The sequence below is a fragment of the Schistocerca cancellata genome, chromosome 10, assembly GCF_023864275.1.
Source record: "Schistocerca cancellata isolate TAMUIC-IGC-003103 chromosome 10, iqSchCanc2.1, whole genome shotgun sequence".
Classification (NCBI taxonomy): Eukaryota; Metazoa; Arthropoda; class Insecta; order Orthoptera; family Acrididae; genus Schistocerca; species Schistocerca cancellata.
Window position 1 is genome coordinate 198,789,932 of NC_064635.1, and position 27,832 is coordinate 198,817,763.

The following is a 27,832-nucleotide window of genomic DNA, read 5'->3' on the forward strand; positions in this document are numbered from 1 at the left end:
CTGTCACATGCTAACAAACAGATAATTGTACAGGAAACAGAAAGTAATTTATAAAGAGCAGTGTATAGATTGAGCCAAAACGCTACACATCACAATTTAACATTATCTGCAGATAAAGATGATAGTTTTCAAGGAAAGAATCCAGTCAGACCGAAAATAATACACTACTGGCCACTAAAATTGCTACACCACGAAGATGAAGTGCTGCAGATGCGAAATTAACCGACAGGAAGAAGATTCTGTGGTATGAAAATGATTAGCTTTCCAAAGCATTCACACAAGGTTGGCGCCGATGGCGACACCTACAACGTGCTGACATGAGGAAAGTTTCCAACCGATTTCTCATACACAAACAGCAGTTGACAGGCGTTGCCTGGTGAAACGTTGTTGTGATGCATCGTGTATGGAGGAGAGATGTGTACCATCACGTTTTCATGAAGGTCGGATTGTAGCCTATCGCGATTGCGGTTTATCGTATCGCGACATTGCTGCACGCGTTGGTCGAGATCCAATGACTGTTATCAGAATATAGGATCGGTGGGTTCAGGAGGGTAATACGGAACGCCGTGCTAGATCCCAACGGCCTCGTATCACTAGCAGTCGAGATGACAGGCATCTTATCCGCATGGGTGTAATGGATCGTGCAGCCACGTCTCGATCCCTGAGTCAACAGATGGAGACGTTTGCAAGACAACAACCATCTGCGCGAACAGTTCGACGATGTTTGCAGCAGCAAGGACTATCAGCTTAGAGACCATGGCTGCGGTTACCCTCGACGCTGCATCGCAGACAGGAGCGCCTCCGATGGTGTACTCCACGACGAAACTGGGCGCAGGAATGGCAAAACGTCATTTTTTTCGGATGAATCCAGGTTCTGTTAACAGATGGTCGAATCCCAGTTTGGCGACATCGCTGTGAACGCACATTGGAAGCGTCTATTCGTCATCGCCATACTGGCGTATCACCCGGCGTGATGGTATGGGGTGCTATTGGTTACACGTCTTGGTGACCTCTTGTTCGCATTGACGGCACTTTGAACAGTGGACGTTACATTTCAGATGTGTTACGACCCGTGACTTTACCCTTCATTCGACCCCTGCGAAACCCAACATTTCAGCAGGATAATGCACGACCGCATGTTGCAGGTCCTGTACAGGCCTTTCTGGATACAGAAAATGTTCGTCTGCTGCCCTGGCCAGCACATTCTCCAGATCTCTCACCAATTGAAAACATCTGGTCAATGGTGGCCGAGCAACTGGCTCGTCTCAATACGCCAGTCACTACTCTTGATGAACTGTGGTAGCGTGTTGAAGCTGAATGGGCAGCTGTACCAGTACACGCCATCCAAGCTCTGTTCGACTCAATGCCCAGGCGTATCAAGGCCTTTATTATGGCCAAAGGTAGTTGTTCTGGGTACTGATTTCTCAGGATCTATGCACCCAAACTGCATGAAAATGTAATCACATGTCAGTTCTAGTATAATATATTTGTCCAAGGAATACCCGTTTATCAACTGCATTTCTTCTTGGTGTAGCAATTTTAATGGCCAGTAGTGTAATAAATGAGAACATTTTAGAACAAGTATCGCACTTGAGTTATCTAACCTGTGATATTATTGTAAAGTATGACAAATGCATTGAGAAGAGGTTTAATAAATATCAAGCTATCGGCGGAATATTTGGAAGAACTTTGGGAAGGAAAACGAGAAAGGAAACACAAGTGAAATTCTATAAAGTTGTGGCTGTACCTACTCTTGCATATGGTTTCGAATCACGGACCGTAATTAGAGCAAATTAAAAATCATGTATACAGGCAACAATTACGGAGTTCATGAGTTATGTAAGAGGCTGTAATGAAATGGATAAAATAAGGAATCAAGCATTAAGTCCAGATTTAAAAATCATTTCAGTTAATGACAAAATACACTCCTGGAAATGGAAAATAGAACACATTGACACCGGTGTGTCAGACCCACCATACTTGCTCCGGACACTGCGAGAGGGCTGTACAAGCAATGATCACACGCACGGCACAGCGGACACACCAGGAACCGCGGTGTTGGCCGTCGAATGGCGCTAGCTGCGCAGCATTTGTGCACCGCCGTCAGTGTCAGCCAGTTTGCCGTGGCATACGGAGCTCCATCGCAGTCTTTAACACTGGTAGCATGCCGCGACAGCGTGGACGTGAACCGTATGTGCAGTTGACGGACTTTGAGCGAGGGCGTATAGTGGGCATGCGGGAGGCCGGGTGGACGTACCGCCGAATTGCTCAACATGTGGGGCGTGAATTCTCCACAGTACATCGATGTTGTCGCCAGTGGTCGGCGGAAGGTGCACGTGCCCGTCGACCTGGGACCGGACCGCAGCGACGCACGGATGCACGCCAAGACCGTAGGATCCTACGCAGTGCCGTAGGGGACCGCACCGCCACTTCCCAGCAAATTAGGGACACTGTTGCTCCTGGAGTATCGGCGAGGACCATTCGCAACCGTCTCCATGAAGCTGGGCTACGGTCCCGCACACCGTTAGGCCGTCTTCCGCTCACGCCCCAACATCGTGCAGCCCGCCTCCAGTGGTGTCGCGACAGGCGTGAATGAAGGGACGAATGGAGACGTGTCGTCTTCAGCGATGAGAGTCGCTTCTGCCTTGGTGCCAATGATGGTCGTATGCGTGTTTGGCGCCGTGCAGGTGAGCGCCACAATCAGGACTGCATACGACCGAGGCACACAGGGCCAACACCCGGCATCATGGTGTGGGGAGCGATCTCCTACACTGGCCGTACACCACTGGTGATCGTCGAGGGGACACTGAATAGTGCACGGTACATCCAAACCGTCATCGAACCCATCGTTCTACTATTCCTAGACCGGCAAGGGAACTTGCTGTTCCAACAGGACAATGCACGTCCGCAAGGAACTCGTGCCACCCAACGTGCTCTAGAAGGTGTAAGTCAACTACCCTGGCCAGCAAGATCTTCGGATCTGTCCCCCATTGAGCATGTTTGGGACTGGATGAAGCGTCGTCCCACGCGGTCTGCACGTCCAGCACGAACGCTGGTCCAACTGAGGCGCCAGGTGGAAATGGCATGGCAAGCCGTTCCACAGGACTACATCCAGCATCTCTACGATCGTCTCCATGGGAGAATAGCAGCCTGCATTGCTGCGAAAGGTGGATATACACTGTACTAGTGCCGACATTGTGCATGCTCTGTTGCCTGTGTCTATGTGCCTGTGGTTCTGTCAGTGTGATCATGTGATGTATCTGACCCCAGGAATGTGTCAATAAAGTTTCCCCTTCCTGGGACAATGAATTCACGGTGTTCTTATTTCAATTTCCAGGAGTGTAGAAGAGAATAGGATGAAATGGGAGGATCATGTTGATAGAATGAGACAAAAAAGACTTGCCAGAGAAGATAATGAATTATCGACCACGCAGGTTCAAAAACGTTGAGACACGTAGATGATGTAGAGGTCAGCACAGAGTATTGTATGATTGTGAATTAAAACATGTACATCTACATCATACTCCGCAAGTCACCTAATTGTGCGTGGCGGAGGGTACTTCCGGTAAAACTATCTGATTCTCGAACCATGTTCCAGTCGCGAATAGAGCGTGGGAAGAATGATTGTCGGTGAGCCTCTGTATTGGCTCTAATTTCTGGAATTTTCTCCTCGTGGTCAATACGCGATAATGTATGTGGGGGAGGAAGTAATGGCCGGCCGGAGTGGCCGTGCGGTTCTAGGCGCTACAGTCTGGAATCGAGTGACCGCTACGGTCGCAGGGTCGAATCTTGCCTCGGGCATGCATGTGTGTGATGTCCTTAGGTTAGTTAGGTTTAAGTAGTTCGAAATTCTAGGCGACTGATGACCTCAGGAGTTAAGTCGCATAGTGCTCAGAGCCGTTTGAACCATTTTGAGGAAGTAATATGTTGTCTGACTCCTTCTGAAAAGTGCTGTTCTGAAATTTTAATAGTAAATGTCTCCGTGATACACAACGCCTTTCTTGTAACGTCTGCCAGTGGAGTTTTTTTTAGCGTCTCTGTAACGCTCTCTCGCCAGCTGAACGATCCCGTGACGAAACGCGCCGCTCTTCGTTGGATCTTCTCTATCTTCTCTATCAGTCCTACCTGATAGGGACCCCAGTTGTGTCTGCAAGAAAATCTTGAATCCAATACCAGGTCTGCTCCGACACTCCGTACGCTCGCATTCTCGTATTTTTTTGATTAAATGGGAATACGGGACGGTGTCAAATGCTTCACCGAAATCAAGGAACACGGCATCAACCTGAGCGCCGTTGTTCACTGTACTGTGGATCTCATGGAGGAACATGGCGAGCTGAGTTTCGCAGCATCTCTGTTTGCGGAATCCATGTTGATTTTTACAGATAAGATGTTCATTTTCCAAGAACGTCATAATTGTTGAACATGTAACATGTTCCATAATTCTACAACAGATTGACGTCAACGATATAAGTCTATAATTGTGTGGATCTGTCTCACGACCTTTCTTAAAAACGGGAATAACCTGCATTTTTTTCCGGTCATTAGGCACCTTTCGTTGCTCAAGAGATCTACGGCAAGTTACTGCTAGAAGGGGAGCAAGTTCTTTCGCATAATGTTTATAGAATCTTCTAGGTATCTCATCATCTGGTCTTGCAGATTTTCTACTACTGAGCGATTGTTGCTGTTTTTCAGTTCCGCGATCGGTTATCTCAGTATCTGCCATTTCGACCTTCACACGACGATTGGGAGAGTGTTACCATCATCCGCGGTGAAACAGCTTCGGAAGACCCAATTCAGTATTTCGGCCTTCTCTACATCTACATGTACATCTATATTTATACTCCGCAAGCCACCCAACGGTGTGTGGCGGAGGGCACTTTACGTGCCACTGTCATTACCTCCCTTTCCTGTTCCAGTCGCGTATGGTTCGCGGGAAGAACGACTGTCTGAAAGCCTCTGTGCGCGCTCTAATCTCTCTAATTTTACATTCGTGATCTCCTCGGGAGGTATAAGTAGGGGGAAGCAATATATTCGATACCTCATCCAGAAACGCACCCTCTCGAAACCTGGCGAGGAAGCTACATCGCGATGCAGAGCGCCTCTCTTGCAGAGTCTGCCACTTGAGTTTGCTAAACATCTCCGTAACGCTGTCACGGTTACCAGATAACCCTGTGATGAAACGCGGCGCTCTTCTTTGGATCTTCTCTATCTCCTCTGTCAACCCGATCTGGTACGGATCCCACACTGATGCGCAATACTCAAGTATAGGTCGAACGAGTGTTTTGTAAGCCACCTCCTTTGTTGATGGACTACATTTTCTAAGGACTCTCCCAATGAATCTCAACCTGGTACCCGCCTTACCAACAATTAATTTTATATGATCATTCCACTTCAAATCGTTCCGCACGCATACTCCCAGATATTTTACAGAAGTAACTGCTACCAGTGTTTGTTCCGCTATCATATAATCATACAATAAAGGATCCTTCTTTCTATGTATTCTCAATACATTACATTTGTCTATGTTAAGGGTCAGTTGCCACTCCCTGCACCAAGTGGCTATCCGCTGCAGATCTTCCTGCATTTCGCTACAATTTTCTACTGCTGCAACTTCTCTGTATACTACAGCATCATCCGCGATGAGCCGCATGAAACTTCCGGCACTATCTACTAGGTCATTTATATATATTGTGAAAAGCAATGGTCCCATAACACTCCCCTGTGGCACGCCAGAGGTTACTTTAATGTCTGTAGACGTCTCTCCGTTGATAACAACATGCTGTGTTCTGTTTGCTAAAAACTCTTCAATCCAGTCACACAACTGGTCTGATATTCCGTAGGCTCTTACTTTGTTTATCAGGCGACAGTGCGGAACTGTATCGAACGCCTTCCGGAAGTCAAGAAAAATAGCATCTACCTGGGAGCCTGTATCTAATATTTTCTGGGTCTCATGAACAAATAGAGCGAGTTGGGTCTCACACGATCGCTGTTTCCGGAATCCATGTTGATTGCTACATAGTAGATTCTGAGTTTCCAAAAACGACATGATACTCGAGCAAAAAACATGTTCTAAAATTCTCTGTTATCTTCCGTTTCGGTGCCGGTGTGGTCGCTGAGAAAATGAATAGAACATTTTGACCCACTTACTGATTTTACATACGACCAAAATCTCTTAGGATTTTTGATTCAGTTGTCGGTTGACAAAGTCTTACTTTCAGAATCATTGAACGCTTCTCTCATTGCTCTCCTTACTCTCATTTTCGCTTAGTCCAGCTTTTGTCTGTCAGATAGATTTTTACTTCTCTTTAATCTGAGATGAAGTGCTCTTTGTTTATGTAGCCCTTTTCTAACACGGCTGTTAAACCATGGTGGATCTTTCCCATCCCATCTTACGCAGAACATACTTGTCTAGGGCATACTGAACGATGCCTCTGAATTTTTCCCATTTGTTCTCCAAATCTTCGTCCTCATCACCGAATGTTTGATGCCGACTGCTGAGATATTCTGAAATTTGTATCCTGTCACGCTTGCTGAGCGAATATACACTCCTGGAAATAAAAAATAAGAACACCGTGAATTCATTGTCCCAGGAAGGGGAAACTTTATTGACACATTCCTGGGGTCAGATACATCACATGATCACACTGACAGAACCACAGGCACATAGACACAGGCAACAGAGCATGCACAATGTCGGAACTAGTACAGTGTATATCCACCTTTCGCAGCAATGCAGGCTGCTATTCTCCCATGGAGACGATCGTAGAGATGCTGGATGTAGTCCTGTGGAACGGCTTGCCATGCCATTTCCACCTGGCGCCTCAGTTGGACCAGCGTTCGTGCTGGACGTGCAGACCGCGTGAGACGACGCTTCATCCAGTCCCAAACATGCTCAATGGGGGACAGATCCGAAGATCTTGCTGGCCAGGGTAGTTGACTTACACCTTCTAGAGCACGTTGGGTGGCACGAGTTCCTTGCGGACGTGCATTGTCCTGTTGGAACAGCAAGTTCCCTTGCCGGTCTAGGAATAGTAGAACGATGGGTTCGATGACGGTTTGGATGTACCGTGCACTATTCAGTGTCCCCTCGACGATCACCAGTGGTGTACGGCCAGTGTAGGAGATCGCTCCCCACACCATGATGCCGGGTGTTGGCCCTGTGTGCCTCGGTCGTATGCAGTCCTGATTGTGGCGCTCACCTGCACGGCGCCAAACACGCATACGACCATCATTGGCACCAAGGCAGAAGCGACTCTCATCGCTGAAGACGACACGTCTCCATTCGTCCCTCCATTCACGCCTGTCGCGACACCACTGGAGGCGGGCTGCACGATGTTGGGGCGTGAGCGGAAGACGGCCTAACGGTGTGCGGGACCGTAGCCCAGCTTCATGGAGACGGTTGCGAATGGTCCTCGCCGATACCCCAGGAGCAACAGTGTCCCTAATTTGCTGGGAAGTGGCGGTGCGGTCCCCTACGGCACTGCGTAGGATCCTACGGTCTTGGCGTGCATCCGTGCGTCGCTGCGGTCCGGTCCCAGGTCGACGGGCACGTGCACCTTCCGCCGACCACTGGTGACAACATCGATGTACTGTGGAGACCTCACGCCCCACGTGTTGAGCAATTCGGCGGTACGTCCACCCGGCCTCCCGCATGCCCACTATACGCCCTCGCTCAAAGTCCATCAACTGCACATACGGTTCACGTCCACGCTGTCGCGGCATGCTACCAGTGTTAAAGACTGCGATGGAGCTCCGTATGCCACGGCAAACTGGCTGACACTTACGGCGGCGGTGCACAAATGCTGCGCAGCTAGCGCCATTCGACGGCCAACACCGCGGTTCCTGGTGTGTCCGCTGTGCCGTGCGTGTGATCATTGCTTGTACAGCCCTCTCGCAGTGTCCGGAGCAAGTATGTCAATGTGTTCTTTTTTCCATTTCCAGGAGTGTATCTTCCTTTCTTAAGATTCCTTGTAGGACCCGTCGTCATAGATGCTGTCACAGCCTTACGATCACTGATAACTTCCTCTACGTTTACTGATTCGGTAAGTTCAGGTCTGTTTGTTGCCAGGAGGTCAAAGATGTTACCCTCACGAGTTGGCTCTCTAACTATCTTCTCAAGGTAGTTTTTCGGACAAGACATCCAGAACAAAGCCATACGATTCCCTGTCTCTGGCACCAGTTTTGATGGTATAACACTCCAGATCTATACCTGGCAAGTTCAAGTCACCCACTATTACAACGGCATGATCAGGAAAATAACAAATCATATTCTGCAAGTTGTGTCTGAAGCGCTCTATCCTGACGCAGGTGGTCTATCAAAGCATCCGATCGCCATTTTTGACCGTTCTTTGATAGACATTTTCATTCAGATTAATTCACATTCGGAATCCGTGATAACCTCGCTAGATTTGATCGAAATTTTTTACTGCAATAAACACGCCGCCACCATTGGCGACTAACCTATTCTTACGATAAACATTTCAGTCTGAACTTGGGATTTCGGTGTCATTGACGTCCGGCATCAACCAGCTTTCTGTTACCAGTACTATCTGTGCATTATAACTTACAATAACTGATACTAATTCTGGAACCGTTCCTTGGATGCTGCTGCAGTTTGCTAAAATCATATTAATCTTTTCTATCTTTGATCTGCGAGGACCAAAATTCCCTGAGGTCGGTGTGGCTGATGTAACAGGCAAATCGTGTTTGTTCCCAAGGGAGGGGTCCTCTAACCAAGAAAGCCCCATGTGCACGCCACACGTACTCCGCTACCATAGTAGCCGCTTCCTGCGAGTGCACGCCTGTCCTATTTAGGGGAAACCCAATAATTCTGCACCCGATAGCGGAGGTCGAGAAATTCGCATTCGATACCGTCGCAAAGCCGTCTGAGCCTCTTGTTTAGACCTTCCACTCTGCTCCAAACCAGAGGACTGCGTTCAACTCTGGGTCTATCTATCTATCTATATCCGAATCCCGCTCCAACTACTGTCGGGTCTGGGTGCTGACGAGTCCTCTCCATTTGGCTCGGTCCTCCCACCACTTTTCTTCCTCCACTTGCTGCCAGGTCACACCTCTCCTTTCAACTGATATTCTCACTCCCATTTTCCACCGTGTTCTTGGGCGCCCTCTAGGTCGTTTCCCATCCATCTTTAGTTCTTCCATAATTTTGGGGAGTCTCTGCCCATGCATCCTCTTAACATGCCCATACCATCTTAATCTCTTTCTTTCAATTTCTTCTCTCATACTTTCTTGTTTGAGGTCCTTTCTAATCTCTACGTTCCTTACTCTGTCCATTCTTGTTTTTCCCTTAACTGCTCTGAGAAATTTCATTTCCCCTGCTTGCAGTCTGATCCAGTCCCTTTATTTCATTGTCCATGTTTCTCCACCATAGGTGACAATAGGGAAGTAATAATTCTTATACATCAGGAGTTTTGCTCTTTCTGAAACTTCATTATTCCAAATCAGATGTTTTATTGTTTGGTAGAAATTGCCTCCCTTCTGTAACCTCCTATTAATTTCGTTAGTTATTCTTCCATCACTAGATATTTCACTCCCTAAATAAGTGAAACTTTCTACCACTTTGAGGGGTTCTCCATTCAAGGTAATATTTCCATTGATTCCTTTCTCTCTTCCAAATACCATTACTTCACTCTTATCTTTATTTATTCTTAATCCATACCTTTTCATTATTTCCTTCCACGCATCAAGCTGTAACTGTACATCTACCTCTTTATCACCCCATATTACCATATCATCTGCAAAAATCATCTTTTTGTCTTTTTCTTTTACTATATCTTTAACTGCCCTATTCATTCCCTCCATCACAACATTAAAAAGCGCAGGAGATAGAATACTTCCTTGCTTAAGTCCTTGTCTTATTTCGAAGTATTCAGAGTTCCCCAATGGTGTTCTAATTCTACAATTGTGGCCTCTGTACATTGTCTTTATAACATTAATGTATCCATATTCTATATCTATCTTCTTCAGTTCTTCCCAGAGTCTTTCCCTGTCAACTGAGTCATATGGTGCTACAAATAGACAGCTTATCCCGCACACCGCCCGCATTGCTAGTTGCCTTCACCAGATCAGCCAGCCGCCGAAAGGAGCCGAGGATGGCCTCAGAACTCAAGCGGCATGTGCCGACATGTGCCACTACATGCAGCCGGTTGCACCCAGTGCGCTCGATAGCCGCCGGCAGGGCCTCCTCCACATCTCGGATGAGACCTTGTAACCTCCCCCTCACTTATCGACCTTAATGACAGTGAAAAATTAAACCACGTGCACCTAATGGAAATTTGGGAAAAGCAATCGTCACCGAAGTTAATTTGTCGGTAAAGAGGGAAGAAAGGGTTACATCTAAATGAAACGAAAAATGCAAATGAAACTGGTGGAAATTAATTTTGAAAAGGGGTAAAGTTAATAAAGAAAGTAAATGTGCGGCCGTTACGTTAACAATTAACTAGCGGTAATTAGATACTGTATTTGAGATTTGGGGGAAATTACGGTCGCTAGTCCTAAGGACATTAACTGAAAAAGGAAGGTTATTACACATATGATTAGCACTAGAAGCGTGGCAGCTGAAGGTTGACACGTGTAGTGTGAAAACTGAAAGTTTGTCAGAAGTAATAAATTTCGATACACACTGCCTTAATTTAGCAAAAGAATTAATAAAACCGGAAAATCGAAAGTTAATTTAGTGACTGAAGTTAATAGTGAGCTTTCTTTCTGAAGCACATCGAAATTCAGTAAGATACGGTTAGTCTTGGACTACCTCAACAATCATTTCAAAAGCTACTTGAATCTACGCAATTTAGAAATAAGAGATTTAACTTTCAACTTGAATTAAATGATTCTGAATAATTAACAATAGTAAAATTTAGTACGTGCCAAGCTGAGCTGCAGTCACAGGTAAGCTAAAATACGGTAACAAAACTCGCACTCTTAATTTGTGCTTGTGTAATCTAAAGATTGTAGCCAGCTATGAATACCTTAAGTGAACTTTGAAATTAAAGCAGTGAAATCGAATGATGCTGGCGTTTGAATTTCAACGACACTCGGTTTCATTCCGGAAACGGAAGGGACTCTGCTTGGTATTGCAATTGGGACAATGAGCAAGAAAGGTTCATGCTACGTTGCTGTAATTTTGTGATTTGAACAGTTTGAAAAGCTGAGGTCTACCATACAGTTCTAAAACTTTACGTGTTTCCAGTTTTCCTTGTTGAAGGTTTGAAGCCGTCGATCGAGGAGGTGGCGACAGTCACTCATTGTCGGCCGTCGCTGTTGCAGAAGCTGGATGTTGGCGCGCCTTCTTCTCGACACGGTCACCAGGCGAAACGGGCTCTTGATGTGCGCCAGCTAATGCTTCCCGTCCGCGACACCTTGTCGGAAACTATCATAGCAAGTCGAGCGCAATTATACGCTGCCAAACCCCGAAAGCGCGGCAACTCGCGGGAGCGTCACACAACACACCTGCTCCACTCGCTACTCCAGGCAGACTCCCTCTGCCCGCGCTCCACGCGACACAGTTAACACTACCAAAGATCCTAAACACTTTGGTTCTCCACACGACCTATCGATGTATTCGTTCGATAGCATAGTTTTCGCTAGCCCAGACCCAGCGTAAAAATACAAATAATATTCACAAAACAAACCAATTATACATCGACATAAATATATACAAATAGTAAAACAATTACAATATACAAAGACACAGAAATGTTATATCTTCAGGTAACAAAATAAGGAAAAAAATTTGCAGTGCAATAGATGGAAATAGGAGGATATGCATTTCCGGCGTTACAACCTCCCGGCAAACATACCGAATGCAGGTTAAAACTGTGTGCCGGACGGAGACTCGAACTCGGGACCTTTGCACACCGTTTTAATCTGCCAGGAAGTTTCATATCAGCGCACACTCCGCTGTAGAGTGAAAATTTCATTCTAGATACCGAATGCACACTGGAATTCTTTCCCGCCTCGCTTGCAAACTACCTGAAGGGCTCCATCACCCGCTTAATATTGGAGCTCCCAATGACTAGCATACCCGTCCTCTGTACTTGTCCGGACTGGTCCAAAACGAGAGGCATCCCGTGCTGGCTCAGAGTTACCATCAACACTATAGGGCACCTCGTACCTGTTGCTAAGACATAGGGAGCCAGCCGCACGGTCTGTTCCCTCTTTCGCCTTCCGCCCAGTGAGACGCGAACCCACCACTGTCTGCCACCCACTCTGGAGTGACGACGGACCGGTCCGATGTTGCGTAACAGAAGGCGCAGCGGCGTCCGGGTCGCCAGGGGATTCCAGTGGCACCAAAGGTATCGCAGGTCTCGTGACTGTCGCTCCGACGTCACCGCAAATTCGAGCAGTAGCAAGAAGCTCATTGAAGGCAGACAACGCAGCTTCCGCCTGTTGACGGGACAGCAGCCAACTCTCCTTGTGTCCGCCCTCAATAAGCACAGTCCCTAGCCATATCGTATTGTGTACAAAATATATATTTTTTTCTTTTGGTCATCAGTCTACTGACTGGTTGTTGGCCCGCCACGAATTCCTTTCCTGTGCTAACCTCTTCATCTCAGAGTAGCACTTGCAAGCTACGTCCTCAATTATTTGCTTGACGTGTTCCAATCTCTGTCTTCCTCTACAGTTTTTGCCCTCTACAGCTCCCTCTAGTACCATGGAAGTCATGTCTTAGCAGATGTCCTATCATCCTGTCCCTTCTCCTTATCAGTGTTATAGTATTCCTTTCCTCTCCGAGTCTGCGTAGAACCTCCTCATTCCTTACCTTATCAGTCCACCTAATTTTCAACATTCGTCTATAGCACCACATCTCAAATGCTTCGATTCTCTTCTGCTCCGGTTTTCCCACAGTCCATGTTTCACTACCATACAAGGCTGTACTCCAGACGTACATCCTCAGAAATTTTTTCCTCAAATTAAGGCCGCTGTTTGATATTAGTAGACTTCTCTTGGCCAGAAATGCCTTTTTTGCCATAGCGAGTCTGCTTTTGATGTCCTCCTTGCTCCGTGCGTCATTGGTTATTTTACTGCCTAGGTAGCAGAATTCCTTAACTTCATTGACTTCGTGACCATCAATCCTGATGTTAAGTTTCCCACTGTTCTCATTTCTACTACTTCTCATTACCTTCGTCTTTCTCCGATTTACTCTCAAACCATACTGTGTACTCATTAGACTGTTCATTCCGTTCAGCAGATCATTTAATTCTTCTTCACTTTCACTCAGGATAGCAATGTCATCAGCGAATCGTATCAATGATATCCTTTCACCTTGTATTTTAATTCCACTCCTGAACCTTTCTTTTATTTCCATCATTGCTTCCTCGATGTACAGACTGAAGAGTAGGGGCGAAATGCTACAGCCTTGTCTTACACCCTTCTTAATACGAGCACTTCGTTCTTGATCGTCCACTCTTATTATTCCCTCTTGGTTGTTGTACATATTGTATATGACCCGTCTCTCCCTATAGCTTACCCCTACTTTTTTCAGAATCTCTATCAGCTTGCACCATTTTATATTGTCGAACGCTTTTTCCAGGTCGACAAATCCTATGAAAGTGTCTTGATTTTTCTTTAGCCTTGCTTCCATCATTAGCCGTAACGTCAGAATTGCCTCTCTCGTCCCTTTACTTTTCCTAAAGCCAAACTGATCGTCACCTAGCGCATTCTCAATTTTCTTTTCCATTCTTCTGTATATTATTCTTGTAAGCAGCTTCAATGCATGAGCTGTTAAGCTGATTGTGCGATAATTCTCGCACTTATCAGCTCTTGCCGTCTTCGGAATTGTGTGGATAATGCTTTTCCGAAAGTCAGATGGTATATCGCCAGACTCATATATTCTACACACCAACGTGAATAGTCGTTTTGTTGCCACTTCCCCCAATGATTTTAGAAATTCTGATGGAATGTTATCTATCCCTTCTACCTTATTTGACCGTAAGTCCTTCAAAGCTCTTTTAAATTCCGATTCTAATACTGGATCCCCTATCTCTTCTAAATCGACTCCTGTTTCTTCTTCTATCACATCAGACAAATCTTCACCCTCATAGAGGCTTTCAATGTATTCTTTCCACCTATCTGCTCTCTCCTCTGCATTTGACAGTGGAATTCCCGTTGCACTCTTAATGTTACCACCGTTGCTTTTAATGTCACCAAAGGTTGTTTTGACTTTCCTGTATGCTGAGTCTGTCCTTCCGACAATCATATCTTTTTCGATGTCTTCACATTTTTCCTGCAGCCATTTCGTCTTAGCTTCCCTGCACTTCCTATTTATTTCATTCCTCAGTGACTTGTATTTCTGTATTGCTGATTTTCCCGGAACATGTTTGTACCTCCTCCTTTCATCAATCAACTGAAGTATTTCTTCTGTTACCCATGGTTTCTTCACAGCTACCTTCTCTGTACCTATGTTTTCCTTCCCAACTTCTGTGATGGCCCTTTTTAGAGATGTCCATTCCTCTTCAACTGTACTGCCTACTGCGCTATTCCTTATTGCTGTATCTATAGCGTTAGAGAACTTCAAACGTATCTCGTCATTCCTTAGTACTTCCGTATCCCACTTCTTTGCGTATTGATTCTTCCTGACTAATGTCTTGAACTTCAGCCTACTCTTCATCACTACTATATTGTGATCTGAGTCTATATCTGCTCCTGGGTACGCCTTACAATCCAGTATCTGATTTCGGAATCTCTGTCTGACCATGATGTAATCTAATTGAAATCTTCCCGTATCTCCCGGCCATTTCCAAGTATTCCTCCTCCTCTTGTGATTCTTGAACAGGGTATTCACTATTACTAGCTGAAACTTGTTACGGAACTCAATTAGTCTTTCTTCTCTTTCATTCCTTGTCCCAAGCCCTAATTCTCCTGTAACCTTTTCTTCTACTCCTTCCCCTACAACTGCATTCCAGTCGCCCATGACTATTAGATTTTCGCCCCCCTTTACATACTGCATTACCCTTTCAATATCCTCATACACTTTCTCTATCTGTTCATCTTCAGCTTGCGACGTCGGCATGTATACCTGAACTATCGTTGTCGGTGTTGGTCTGCTGTCGATTCTGATTAGAACAACCCGGTCACTGAACTGTTCACAGTAACACACCCTCTGCCCTACCTTCCTATTCATAACGAATCCTACACCTGTTATACCATTTTCTGCTGCTGTTGATATTACCCGTTACTCATCTGACATGAAATCCTTGTCTTCCTTCCACTTCACTTCACTGACCCGTACTATATCTAGATTGAGCCTTTGCATTTCCCTTTTCAGATTTTCTAGTTTCCCTACCACGTTCAAGTGTCTGACATTCCACGCCCCGACTCGTAGAACGTTATCCTTTCGTTGATTATTCAATCTTTTTCTCATGGTAACCTCCCCCCATGGAAGTCCCCTCCCGGAGATCCGAATGGGGTACTATTCCGGAATCTTTTGCCAATGGAGAGATCATCATGACACTTCTTCAAATACAGGCCACATGTCCTGTGGATACACGTTACGTGTCTTTAATGCAGTGGTTTCCATTGCCTCTGCATCCTCACGTCGTTGATCATTGCTTATTCTTCCGCCTTTAGGGCCAATTTCTCACCCCTAGGACAAGAGAGTGCCCTGAACCTCTATCCGTTCCTCCGCCCTCTTTGACAAGGCCGTTGGCAGAATGAGGTCTCAAATGGCGCTACTGAGTTGGAAAATACACGAAAGGAGAATAAAGTAACACTAAATGTTGGTGTGCAGATTTCTCACTGGACCCTGAGACCGCAAGCTATTAAACAGAAATAAATTTTTGTACACTGAAAATTTACACTAGGAAGCCGCCCTGCACAAGGATATTCACAAGATATTTGCAACAACAGAAACTACGATTAATTTACTAACCACTGGTCTACACAGTAAAATACACACGTACAGTTCACTTCTTTGCAGAAGCATGTGAGCAAATACAAAGACTAAATTCGAGGTATGAGTTAAACAACGCCTTCAGTCACACATTTTTCGTGTTTCATTAACTACACGATGCATTTCGGACCCTGTAGGTCCATCGTGAGGTGTAATTTGTCACTCTGAAGCAAATAGGGCGAAAATCACATGCTAGACATTCTTTGGTGAACTTAATACTACGTTGTTTAATTCACACCTCCAATGTTTTGAATACAGTCACGTTTTAAGCTGCAAAATATGATTAAAATTAAACTGAATTTCCCCAGCCAGGATTGTAAGCAGTATACTCATACAGGAGTTACAAAATAAAACTCATGACTACCAGTGCGAGTATTAAGTTCACCAAAGAACGTCTAGCGTGTGATTTTCGTCCTAATTATGTCGAAGTGACAAATTACATCTGACGAAGGACCCATAGGGACAGAAACGCATCGTGTAGTTAATAAGGCGTTGTTTAATTCATACCCCAATGTTTTGAATACAGTCACATTTTAAGCTGCAAAATATGGATAAAATTAAAAAAAAAAAGACTAAATTAATTTACAGTTTATCAGACAAGTGCTGCTGCTGCTCTGCTGCACGTTCTCTCGACTCGGAGGCTGCCGCTACGGTACTGAAAAATAGTTCACTTTTAATTGTAGCCCTACATAGATCCTTATGCGAGAAATTTTGAACTGTTAATGAGGAACCTGGATTCGTTACTGTGCTATGTGTCAGACGGCAGCAAGTGGTTAATAGTCTGTATTGACTTCAATGTAGGTTTTCTAAGACTTTTCTAGTAAAATTTTATATGGAAACCTTATCTGGATCATACAATTTGATCCCAGTAATTAACTTTCCAAAACACGTGGATAAAGCCAGTAGCACCCTATTTGATAATGTTTTCTTTGGTGAAGGCCAAATCAAGAAAATAACTGTTTGCACAGTAGCAAATGTTCTCTCTGATCATGATGGACAGTTAGTTAGCATGAATAACATAGTGCCTTACGGCATGGACATTCTTCAGTGGAAATCAGTGAGAACAATTAATGATTCCAGGACAGAAATTTTTGAGAATCGTTCAAGAGAGATGATCTGCGACGAAACTGATAGTGAACGAAATAATATGGAATTTGATCTGTTCCACGATAAATTCATATTATTATTTGAAAATAGCTTTACTCAAAAGCTTATCAGAAAGGACATTAAACAGCCATGTAAAAAACCATCGATCACTAAAGGGATTAAAGTATCTTGTCGAAACTGAATGTGTTGGCGAGAGCAATTGAAGATCCTGCAGCAGACCTCGTAAGATATTGGTGGATTGATAAGAGGTACCGGAACAGATGGCTCTAACACCTAATCTTTGAAAGGAGATGGTAATGATGATGATGATAATATCATGGCGACCTTGAGTACAAGGAACAACCACCGGCCTTAACACATCAGAAATGTGACGTCTGCTGCGCAAATTTATGGCTACGTTAACTAGATGATAGCGTTGTGTAGGCAATGGCGCCGCATTCCATCACTCCAGCTGCTTGGCCCACGTGACGGTAAAGAATGCTGTGTGGCGATCTTCGTTCTTTTTGGAGCCACCAAACAGGGATACATCCACTGTAAAGCTGTACGTAAAACCGGAATTCATGTTCCCATTGTTGCGTCCAGGATTGTAGTTGGGCGCACCACCGTCAGTAAGTCCTCTCTGTTGCCGCGTGGGGTGGTCACCAAACTGACAGTCCATGGAGCTCAACATGTCGTCGCACTGTCAGGGTGGACACTTGTTGCAAACAAGTTCATCTCCTGACTTACAGAAATGACGTGGTTTTGAGCCTGTATGTCCTAGTTAACAATACGTCTGTCCTCTCGGGCGCTAGTCGTGGGAGACCGTCGAGATCCTGCGGAAACGTTGAGTGCAGCGCTTCTGAGTCCATCGGTTGCAGATTCGCAGCAGGAGAGTCTTGAGGTCCGACCAACGCGAGCAACAGTACTGCGGTACAATCTCATGTTCCGATTTTTGAAAACTTGTAGTGTAAAACTGCACATTGAAGAAGCAGTGATGGAAATAAAATTAAGGTTCATCAGTGGGATTAAAATTCAAGGAGAAAGGATATCAGTGATACGATTCGCTGATGACATTGCTATCTTCAGTGAAAGTGAACAGGAATTACAGGATCAAGAGAGTGGAATGAACAGTTTAATGAGTACAGAATATGGACTGAGAGTAAATGGAAGAAAGACGAAAGTAATGATGTAGCAGGAATGAGAACAGCGATAAACTTTACAGCAGCATTGTTGGTCACGAAGGAAATGAAGTTAATGAATTCTGCTACCTAGGCAGCAAAATAAATGGCTCTGAGCACTATGGGACTTAACATCTATGGTCATCAGTCCCCTAGAACTTAGAACTACTTAAACCTAACTAACCTAAGAACAGCACACAACACCCAGCCATCACGAGGCAGAGAAAATCCCTGACCCCGCCGGGAATCGAACCCGGGAACCCGGCAGCAAAATAACCAATGACGGACGGAGCAAGGAGGACATCAAAAGCAATCGCAAAAACAAAATTTGAAACGCCCCCTTTTAAAATTAAGAAAGTGCTGGAAAACTTCTACGTTATTTGATACAGAAACAGCCGAGTAAAACTGAACGTACTCAGACAGTTTTCTCTTTACCTATTCTCATCATTTCTGAACTGACACACAATATTTTAGCGCAACGCAATCTGACTTTCAATAATCCCTACAAAAGAATGGCCCTGACTAACAATACCCTATACCTTTCATGAATCACTTACCTCACAAAAATCTTCGTTACTCGAGCTACTGCAATACAGCGAGCGCCAATATTGCCAGCTAAATAAAAGATTCTAACTACTGTAGGCATTAACTACTGATAGGCATAGTTAGCAAATGAAAGATCAAATTTCCTTTTTCTGACGGACATACATCCAGATCGTTCGCTCATAGTAACCTCTCAAAATTCTGCCATCTCTCTCCCCACATCCACCACTGCTGGCAGCTCATTTCCAACTGCCCAATGCCACACTAGCGAATATTCCAACAATGAGTCCAACCGGCCACAGACTGCATTTTCATACAGAGCGCTACGTGGCGTTACCAACATAAGAAACTATACAGCCTACTTACAAATTCCTGGCCAAGAGAAGTCTACTAGCATCATACATAGCTCTTAATTCGAGGAAGAAATTTCGGAGAATGTACGTTTGAAACACAGCACAGTACGGTAGTGAAACATGAACTGTGGTAAAACCGGAACAGAAGAGAATCGAAGCATTTGAGAAGTGGTGCTACAGAATAATACTGAAAATTAGGTGGACTGATAAGGTAAGGGATGAAGACGGTCTGCGCAGAATCGGCGAGAAGAGGAATACATGGGAAACATTGACAAGAAGAAGGGACATCTCTTAAGACTTCACGGAATAACTTCCATGGTACTAGAGGGAGCTGCAGAACCTAAAACGTGTAGAGGAAAACAGAAATTGGGATACATTCAGCAAATAACAGAGGACGTACGTCACACAAGTGCTACTCTGAGTCTAAGAAATTGCCACAGAAGAGGATTTCGTGGCGGGACGCATCAAACCAGTCAGAAGACTGATGTCTCAATAAATTAATAAATAAATAAGTGAATAAACTTAGAGTGTGTAATAATTTTCTACAGAATACTGATCTGAAACTGAGATTTTTAAAACATAATTTCTTATAATCAAAACAATAAAACTATATTAAATCTTAAAGCTATTGTTTATATTAAATTTTACAAATAGCCGTCTGACCGGCTCAAGAATTGATCAATATTTATACCCAAAAATTTGTGACATTCTATCATGTTTACAGATTCCTGTATATTTGCAGCACGAATTGTTGGTACTGTTATATTCGTTTAAAAAGCTGGAATCCCTGTATATTATCCAAAATTAAGGGAAGCCTGTTTTCGAAAAACCATTAAATAATTTAAAGTTTTGCAAAGCATTCTATTAATAGAGCGTAAGCAGCGATCGATAAAATGTGTACAGAATTCAGTAAAACAGTCTCGACCGGAACAGAAGTTTATTTACGATACTGCAGTTCCTGTGTTATTCCGAATACAACGCAAAGTTCCTTTGGACATGCGTGCATTGTAATTCGGAATAACAGAGGCACTGCAGTAGACTCTCAAGTAAAATGTCTCTCCTTTACGGAAATATACATAATGAATGGACGAGTCCCGGTCGGAGACGCTTGGTTGACGCCATATGAAGAGCTTATTTCAATAGTAGTACAATCCACTTTTGAAAAAAAAATGGAGTTATCCTCACGTACGTACTCACACAAGCCGTTTTTAATTTATTTGCATAGTGGGAAGCTCCAGCTTAGTCCTGCTACCAACAGAGTGCATCTCAACTCCGACGCATTAGAGAAAGCAAGCAGGAATGTATTTCAGTAGTGGTACATGAAGTGTTGGCAGAAGAGCCAACACCTTGTAGCTAGAGGAGGCCGAAATGCACGCGTGCAAGCTCACGCAGATTGGCGTGAGGGCTGGAACAGGACAATGTAATTTAATGTAGCAAATAAAGTACGTAGTTGATGTAATACTTAACTTTATTACATAATTGGAGAACATAGGTCTTGGTGATACATAAGTGCAATCTCAAAATACTGGTAATGGCGCCTTGCCAGGTCGTAGCAATTGACGTAGCTGAAGGCTATGCTAACTATCGTCTCGGCAAATGAGAGCGTAATTTGTCAGTGAACCATCTCTAGCAAAGTCGGCTGTACAACTGGGGCGAGTGCTAGGACGTCTCACTAGACCTGCCGTGTGGCGGCGCTCGGTCTGCTATCACTGACAGTGGCGACACGCGGGTCCGACGTATACTAGCGGACCGCGGCCGATTTAAAAGCTACCACCTAGCAAGTGTGGTGTCTGGCGGTGACACCACAGTACAAGTCCGCGTGCTTTTGTGCATTGCGGTGTGTTGCTATTTCTTGCGAGGACGATGGATTCAGGAGCATTATCAAGTGGCTGTGATACAATTGATGATCCACATTTTCAAAGTACTGCAGATAAAAAGAATTTACTTACTTTTCTCTTATGTTGACAATAAATCATAAATAATAACTTCTGTTACTTTCTATCTAGATACCCGTACCGATGACCATGAAACTTCCAATGAAAGTGCAAAAAATGACGAAACAGGAGACACTGTTACTAGCCGCGCGGGATTAGCCGAGCGGTCTAGGGCGCTGCAGTCATGGACTGTGCGACTGGTCCCGGCGGAGGTTCGAGTCCTCCCTCGGGCATGGGTGTGTGTGTTTGTCCTTAGGATAATTTAGGTTAAGTAGTGTGTAAGCTTAGGGACTGATGACCTTAGCAGTTAAGTCCCATAAGATTTCACACACATTTTTTGACACTGTTACTGATGCCTGTGCGAACGGAGCAGCGGAAAATATGCAGACAAAGAGGAAGCGTACTGGAAGTGAGAATAGTGCAAGGAAAACGGATACATATTAAAAGCACATTCGAAAGAAAAAAAGGGAACACTGGGGAATTATACGTCACAGCAACTGGTAAAATAATTCTTCCAAAAACATTTCTCAATGTGGACTGCAGGTGTGCACGCATATGTTTCAATAAAATTTCAGAGGATGAGAGGAAGATGTTATTTGAAAATTTCTGGGCTATGGGTGACATTAATCGCCAAAATAGTTATCTGAATGGTTTATACACGTATCATTCAGTTAACGGCCGACGACCAAGAGATGGCTCTGGATCTCAGAAAAGCTGTATTTATGAATATCGATTAGATGTGAACGGAAAATGTGCAATAGTATGGAACAAGTTTTTCTTGAATACTTTTGACATTTCTAATGGACGACTCTCTAGGCTTTTACCAAGAAGCAAGGAAGAAGGTACACATCAACTTGACGGAAGGGGCAAACATCAGACTGAATTCTCTGTACCGCAAGGTCTGATCAATGAAGTGAAGGAACACATCAAAAGCTTTCCAGTTTCCGAGAGCCATTATGCTAGGAAGGATAATGCCCACAAAAGGTTTTTAAATTCTGAGCTGTGTGTGGCCAAAATGTACGATTTGTACAAAATGGTTCAAATGGCTCTGAGCACTACGAGACTTAACATCCGACGTCATCAGTCCCCTAGAACTTAGAACTACTTAAACCTAACTAACCTAAGGACATCACACACATTCATCCTCGAGGCACGATTCGAACCTGCGATCGTAGCGGTCGCACGGTTCCAGACTGTAGCGCCTAGAACCGCTCGGCCACTCCGCCCGGCCATTTGTACAAAGATAAATGCATATGTCACAGTAAAGAAATTGTGGGGGAGCACATCTATCGAAAAATCTTTAACAAAGACTTCAACCTGACATTTCGGCCACCACGTAAAGACACTTGCTCTTTTTGTGACAAACTGAACTTTGAAATGGACGCTGCTACCAATGCAGAAGAAAAAAAGAAAGCTTCAAACTGAGAAGGAGCTTCACCCTAGGAGGGCTGAAGCTGCAAGAACAGAAATGGCTACAGACAAAGCATGTAGTAAAGATTCAGATTCCCAGAGGTTCGTTTTTACCTTTGATCTGCAAAAAACACTCGCATTTCCTAAACTGACAACATCGATATTGTACTACAAAAGAAACACTTACCTATATAATTTTGGATGCCACAATTTAAGTGACGGCAAAATCCATATGTATTTTTGGGATGAAACATCTGGATCAAGGGGTTCACAGGTAATTGGTACCTGTTTATTGAAACATATTGAAGAATGTGTCACCTCTCAAAAACAGGTAGTTGCGTACAGTGACCAATGTGGTGGGCAAAACAGGAACGTAAACATTGCCCTAGCACTAATGAAAGTGACACGATCTCCTCAATTTCATGTCAACATCACTGATTTAAAGTCGCTGCTCCCAGGGCACTCATAGCTGCTCAGATAGAAAAACAAATAAATTAGAAAGAGTTTCTGTTCCGCTCAGATGATATTTTTGAAACAATTAGGAAAACTGGCAGAAAAAATAAATTTGCATGCTCAGAAATGAAGCACTGAAACAGTTACAAAATGCAATGGTTAGAAGGAAGCGAAATGAAGAGAATGTTCAATGTAATTGACTGAAAATAAAATGGATGCGGTTTTGAGAGGCGGAAGCCGTACAAAATGCTCTACAAGGAAACACTGAATGATGACATTGACCTCCAAGTCAAACTTTGCTATGAAACGAGGTAGAGGGAGACCACACGCATATGGTACTATTGCAGTTTCACAACTTTCCCGACGCACGAGAAAAGTGCTGAAAAATAAGAAGCAGGGTATGCTTGATTTGCTCCCTTGTATTCCAGCTATCAAACATAGTTATTTCCTTGCTCTACAAAGAGATGACAGAGGTCTGGAACATGAAGAAGAAGAAGAAGAAGAAGAACGTAATCCTCAGTTTTACAGAAACCAATTGACCTGAAACACATATGATTGTGTAGTTCAATTATACATGTGAATTTAATAAGAAGGTGCACATTATAACTGTAATAAAAATTCCAGAATGAGATTTTCACTCTGCAGCGGAGTGTGCGCTGATATGAAACTTCTTGGCAGATTAAAACTGTGTGCCGAACCGAAACTCGAACTCGAGACCTTTGACTTTCGAGGGCAAGTGCTCTACCAACTTTTTTAAAAAAATCTCATTTTGTTCGCTTCATCTGCTCGGGGCGGACGTCATAAGACACCAGTTTTAGTTCGTTGTTGATCGGTGAACTCGTTTTTTTTTTTTTTTATTGGAGAGAGCAGATAACCCTCTGACCGAACACGCTGAGCTACCGTGCCGGCGAGCCAACTGAGCTACCCAAGCACGACTCACGCCCCGTCCTCACAGCTTTACTTCCGCCAGTATCTCGTCTCCTGCCTTCCAAACTTTACAGAAGCTCTCCTACGAACCTTGCAGATCTAGCACTCCTGAAAGAAAGGATATTGCGGAGACATGGCTTTGGAAGGCAGGAGACGAGATACTGGCGGAAGTAAAGCTGTGAAGACGAGGTGTGACTCGTGCTTGGGTAACAAAGTTGGTAGAGCACTTTCCCGCGAAAGGCAAAGGTCCCGAGTTCTAGTCTCGGTCCCGCACACAGTTTTAATCTACCAAGAAGTTTCATATCAGCGCACACTCCGCTGCAGAGTGAAAATCTCATTCTGGAAACATCCCCCAGGCTGTGGCTAAGCCATGTCTCCGCAATATCCTTTCTTTCAGGAGTGCCACTTCTGCAAGTTTCACAGGAGAGCTTCTGTAAAGTTTGGAAGGTAGGAGACGAGGTACTGGCGGAAGTACAGCTGTGAGGAAGGGGCGTGAGTCGTGCTTGGGTAGCTCAATTGGTAGAGCACTTGCCCGCAAAAGGCAAAGGTCCCGAGTTCGAGTCTCGGTCCCGCACACAGTTTTAATCTGCCAGTAAGTTTCTGTAATAAAAATTATTTGCAATAAAATAATTAACAGGTTTATATACAATGATCAGTTTATTTTATTTCAATAGTGATTACTCAACTTTTCTGCCTATAATGTTGCTGAAATTAATGGTCCAAACAAATAGAAAGAAAGGTTCATCTCTAGCAACAAGCCATATATTTGAATATTTCTGGTATCTCAACTGCAGATTTTTCAGCGCTCATTTAACTTCAGGACTCTGTATCTCAAAATGAATAAAAATGGGCCTGTACCAATACTGAAATACGTCCTTCAAAGGGTCAGGCCGTGGGTCGTGTACGAATAGCCAAATGGATAGTTCCGCTTCGAGCGCCGAGCGGGAAGGTTTTTGTTTATTTCACTTGCCGCAGCGTCGCTTGCGTGGAGTTTTCCTCGTCAGTGTTGTTCTGCTTGCCGAGTGAGTTGTAGTGTCTCTGCTCCGCCTTGATGTCTGCTTGTGTTTGCCTACTTGCAGCGGCGTCGGCCGCTCCTCTATGGCTACCAAGACATCCACGTGTATTCCACGGAAAGGTACTGTGAGCTTCACTTTCGATAAAACAACGCGACATGTGCAGCCCAGGTATCTAGAAATCCACGATGGGCTTGTCGATGACATTCACGTGAATTCTGATCATGTGCACACCGCTTATTTTGACGCAGACGAGTACGTGTTTTGCGCGTAGTTCATGGATCCCCTTCACGTTGAAAGATTATTGTCACGACATGGTTCTCGAGTCCCGTTCAAGCATCGCGATAATTCTGTTAGTACGGTCTCACTCGCAGATGCTGAAATTGACTGTACCAATTTTCGAGTGTTCAGCCTCCCGCCGGAGGTTGACGACAACTTTCTAAAGGACCTATTGACTTCTTATGGTAATGTGAAAAACGTCCGTCGTGAACTCTGATCTACTCCTTTATTGTATGATTATATGATAGCGGAACAAACACTGGTAGCAGTTACTTCTGTGAAACATCTGGGAGTATGCGTACGGAACGATTTGAAGTGGAATGATCATATAAAAGTAATTGTTGGTAAGGCGGGTGCCAGGTTGAGATTAATTGGGAGAGTCCTTAGAAAATGTAGTCCATCAACAAAGGAGGTGGCTTACAAAACATTCGTTCGGCTTATACTTGAGTATTGCTCATCAGTGTGGGATCCGTACCAGGTCGGTTTGACAGAGGAGATAGAGGAGATCCAAAGAAGAGCGGCGCGTTTCGTCACAGGGTTATTTGGTAAGCGTGGTAGCGTCACGGAGATGTATAGCAAACTCAGGTGGCAGACTCTGCAAGAGAGGCGCTCTGCATCGCGGTGTAGCTTGCTGCCCAGGATTAGAGAGGGTGCGTTTCTGGATGAGGTATCGAATATATTGCTTCCCCCTACTTATACCTCCCGAGGAGATCACGAATGTAAAATTAGAGAGATTCGAGCGCGCACAGAGGCTTTCCGGCAGTCGTTCTTCCCGCGAACCATACGCGACTGGAACAGAAAAGGGAGGTAATGACAGTGGCACGTAAAGTGCCCTCCGCCACACACCGTTGGGTGGTTTGCGGAGTACAAATGCAGATGTAGATGGACTCAACACAGATCACAGTGTTATAGTGGAATTCGTTACGTGGAAATGCATGTTACGCGCAATATTCCGTCACATTTACTAGAGTGTTGTTATCGCGTTCGTGTTATGTATCCTGGTCAAGAGGGAACCTGATTACTATGTAATGAAAGTGGACACGTTCGGCCTAACTGCCCGCGGAGGATTTTTGTATTACAGCCGTCATTAGTGCAGCGTCGCAATTTGACGGTTGCTGATCTTGTTGCTTCCACTCCCGACGTCGAACCTGCTTCTGCTTCAGGTCATAATCAACGAAACGTCAGTTCTGATAATCGTGTTACTGAATTTCCGCCTTTACCTCCGCGACTGGTTCAGAATCCTATTGCCCCCAGGATAGAAACGCGAAAAAGCGGCGTCGTACTCAAGACGGCGGGGGTGAGGACTTGGCTGTGCCTTCTTCCCCAACCTCCTCCGCATCGATTGTGTCCCCTGTTCCTCACGATGCTACGATACCTCCCATCCGTGGTACGGTGAGTGGCGCAGAAGTTGTCTCCAGCATCCCTCCTGCTCGCGAAGTGGCTCCTACTGAGCTGCCTGTGTGTGGAGGAGGGAGCGGAGTCCTACCCTTTGTCTTTGTGTCCTCCGTTACAGTCTGAGACAACGCAATGTCCTCCTGCTCCTTATTCTTCAGACGCCGTCGGTTTCCCGAATCTGCCGCCTACAACAACTCCTGTGGAGAATAAAATTATCGACCAAGTATTACTTGTTGTTTTGGTAGTTCCACAAAATGCTTCCGCCTTAGTGACTGGACCTGCAGTACATGACCCTTGTTCTGAGGGCTAGGAGGCTGTGCCTATAACCCCTCCCACACCGCGTCCGGCCATCCTGATTTAGGTTTTCCGTGATTTCCCTAAATCGCTCCAGGCAAATGCCAGGACGGTTCATTTGAAAGGGCACGGCCGACTTCCTTTCCCATCCTTCTCTAATGCGATTAGACCGATGACCTCGTTGTCTGGTCTCCTTCCCCAAAACAACCAACCACCTCCCACACCTCCGTCTGCAGAGGCGGTCATACGACGTAGCCGAAACCTCCGTCTGCAGAGGCGGTCATACGACGTAGCCGACAGAAACAGCGTATACAACCTGACCGTGTGGTGGCACGTAATAAATCTAAGAAAAAAAGGTTGTGGTGATGGGGGGGGGGGGGTTCTGGTCCACCGGTGTCTATACATCTGTGGACTCTGCAGTGGATCTTGACGCTCAGCTGTCTACCTAATTTTGCTCAATACCTTCCGTACATCCCTGTATAGCTGTGATCAATAACCCAAGCTGACACGTTTCTTTCGTTAAATGTTAATCGTGTGGTATCAGAATTGCGATTGGCTTCGCTGCGTCAGTTCATTTATGATTCGTGTGCGGACACAGTCTTCTTAAAGGAGGTTTTATTTAGTAATTTTTCCTTACCTGATTTTCGTATCATCTTTAATGTAGCACCCGAATATTCTTTCGTGAAGGCATGCCTGTTGCTGACGTGAAAATATTGGATTCTGGCACGTGCAACGTTTTAATCTTACCTTGGTTCTTTTATATGCTTCTGGCACTGGTCACGCAGTGGATCGTTCACCTTTTTATAAAGAGGATGTTGTTTCCAGAATGAGATTTTCACTCTTCAGCGGAGTGTGCGCTGATATGAAACTTCCTGGCGGATTAAAACTGTGTGCCCGGCCGAGACTCGAACTCGGGACCATTGCCTTTCCGGGCAAGTGCTCTACCATCTGAGCTACCGAAGCACTACTCATGCCCGGTCCTCACAGCTGTACTTCTGCCAGTATCTCGTCTCCTACCTTCCAAACTTTACAGAAGCTCTCCTGCGCAGGCAAAGGT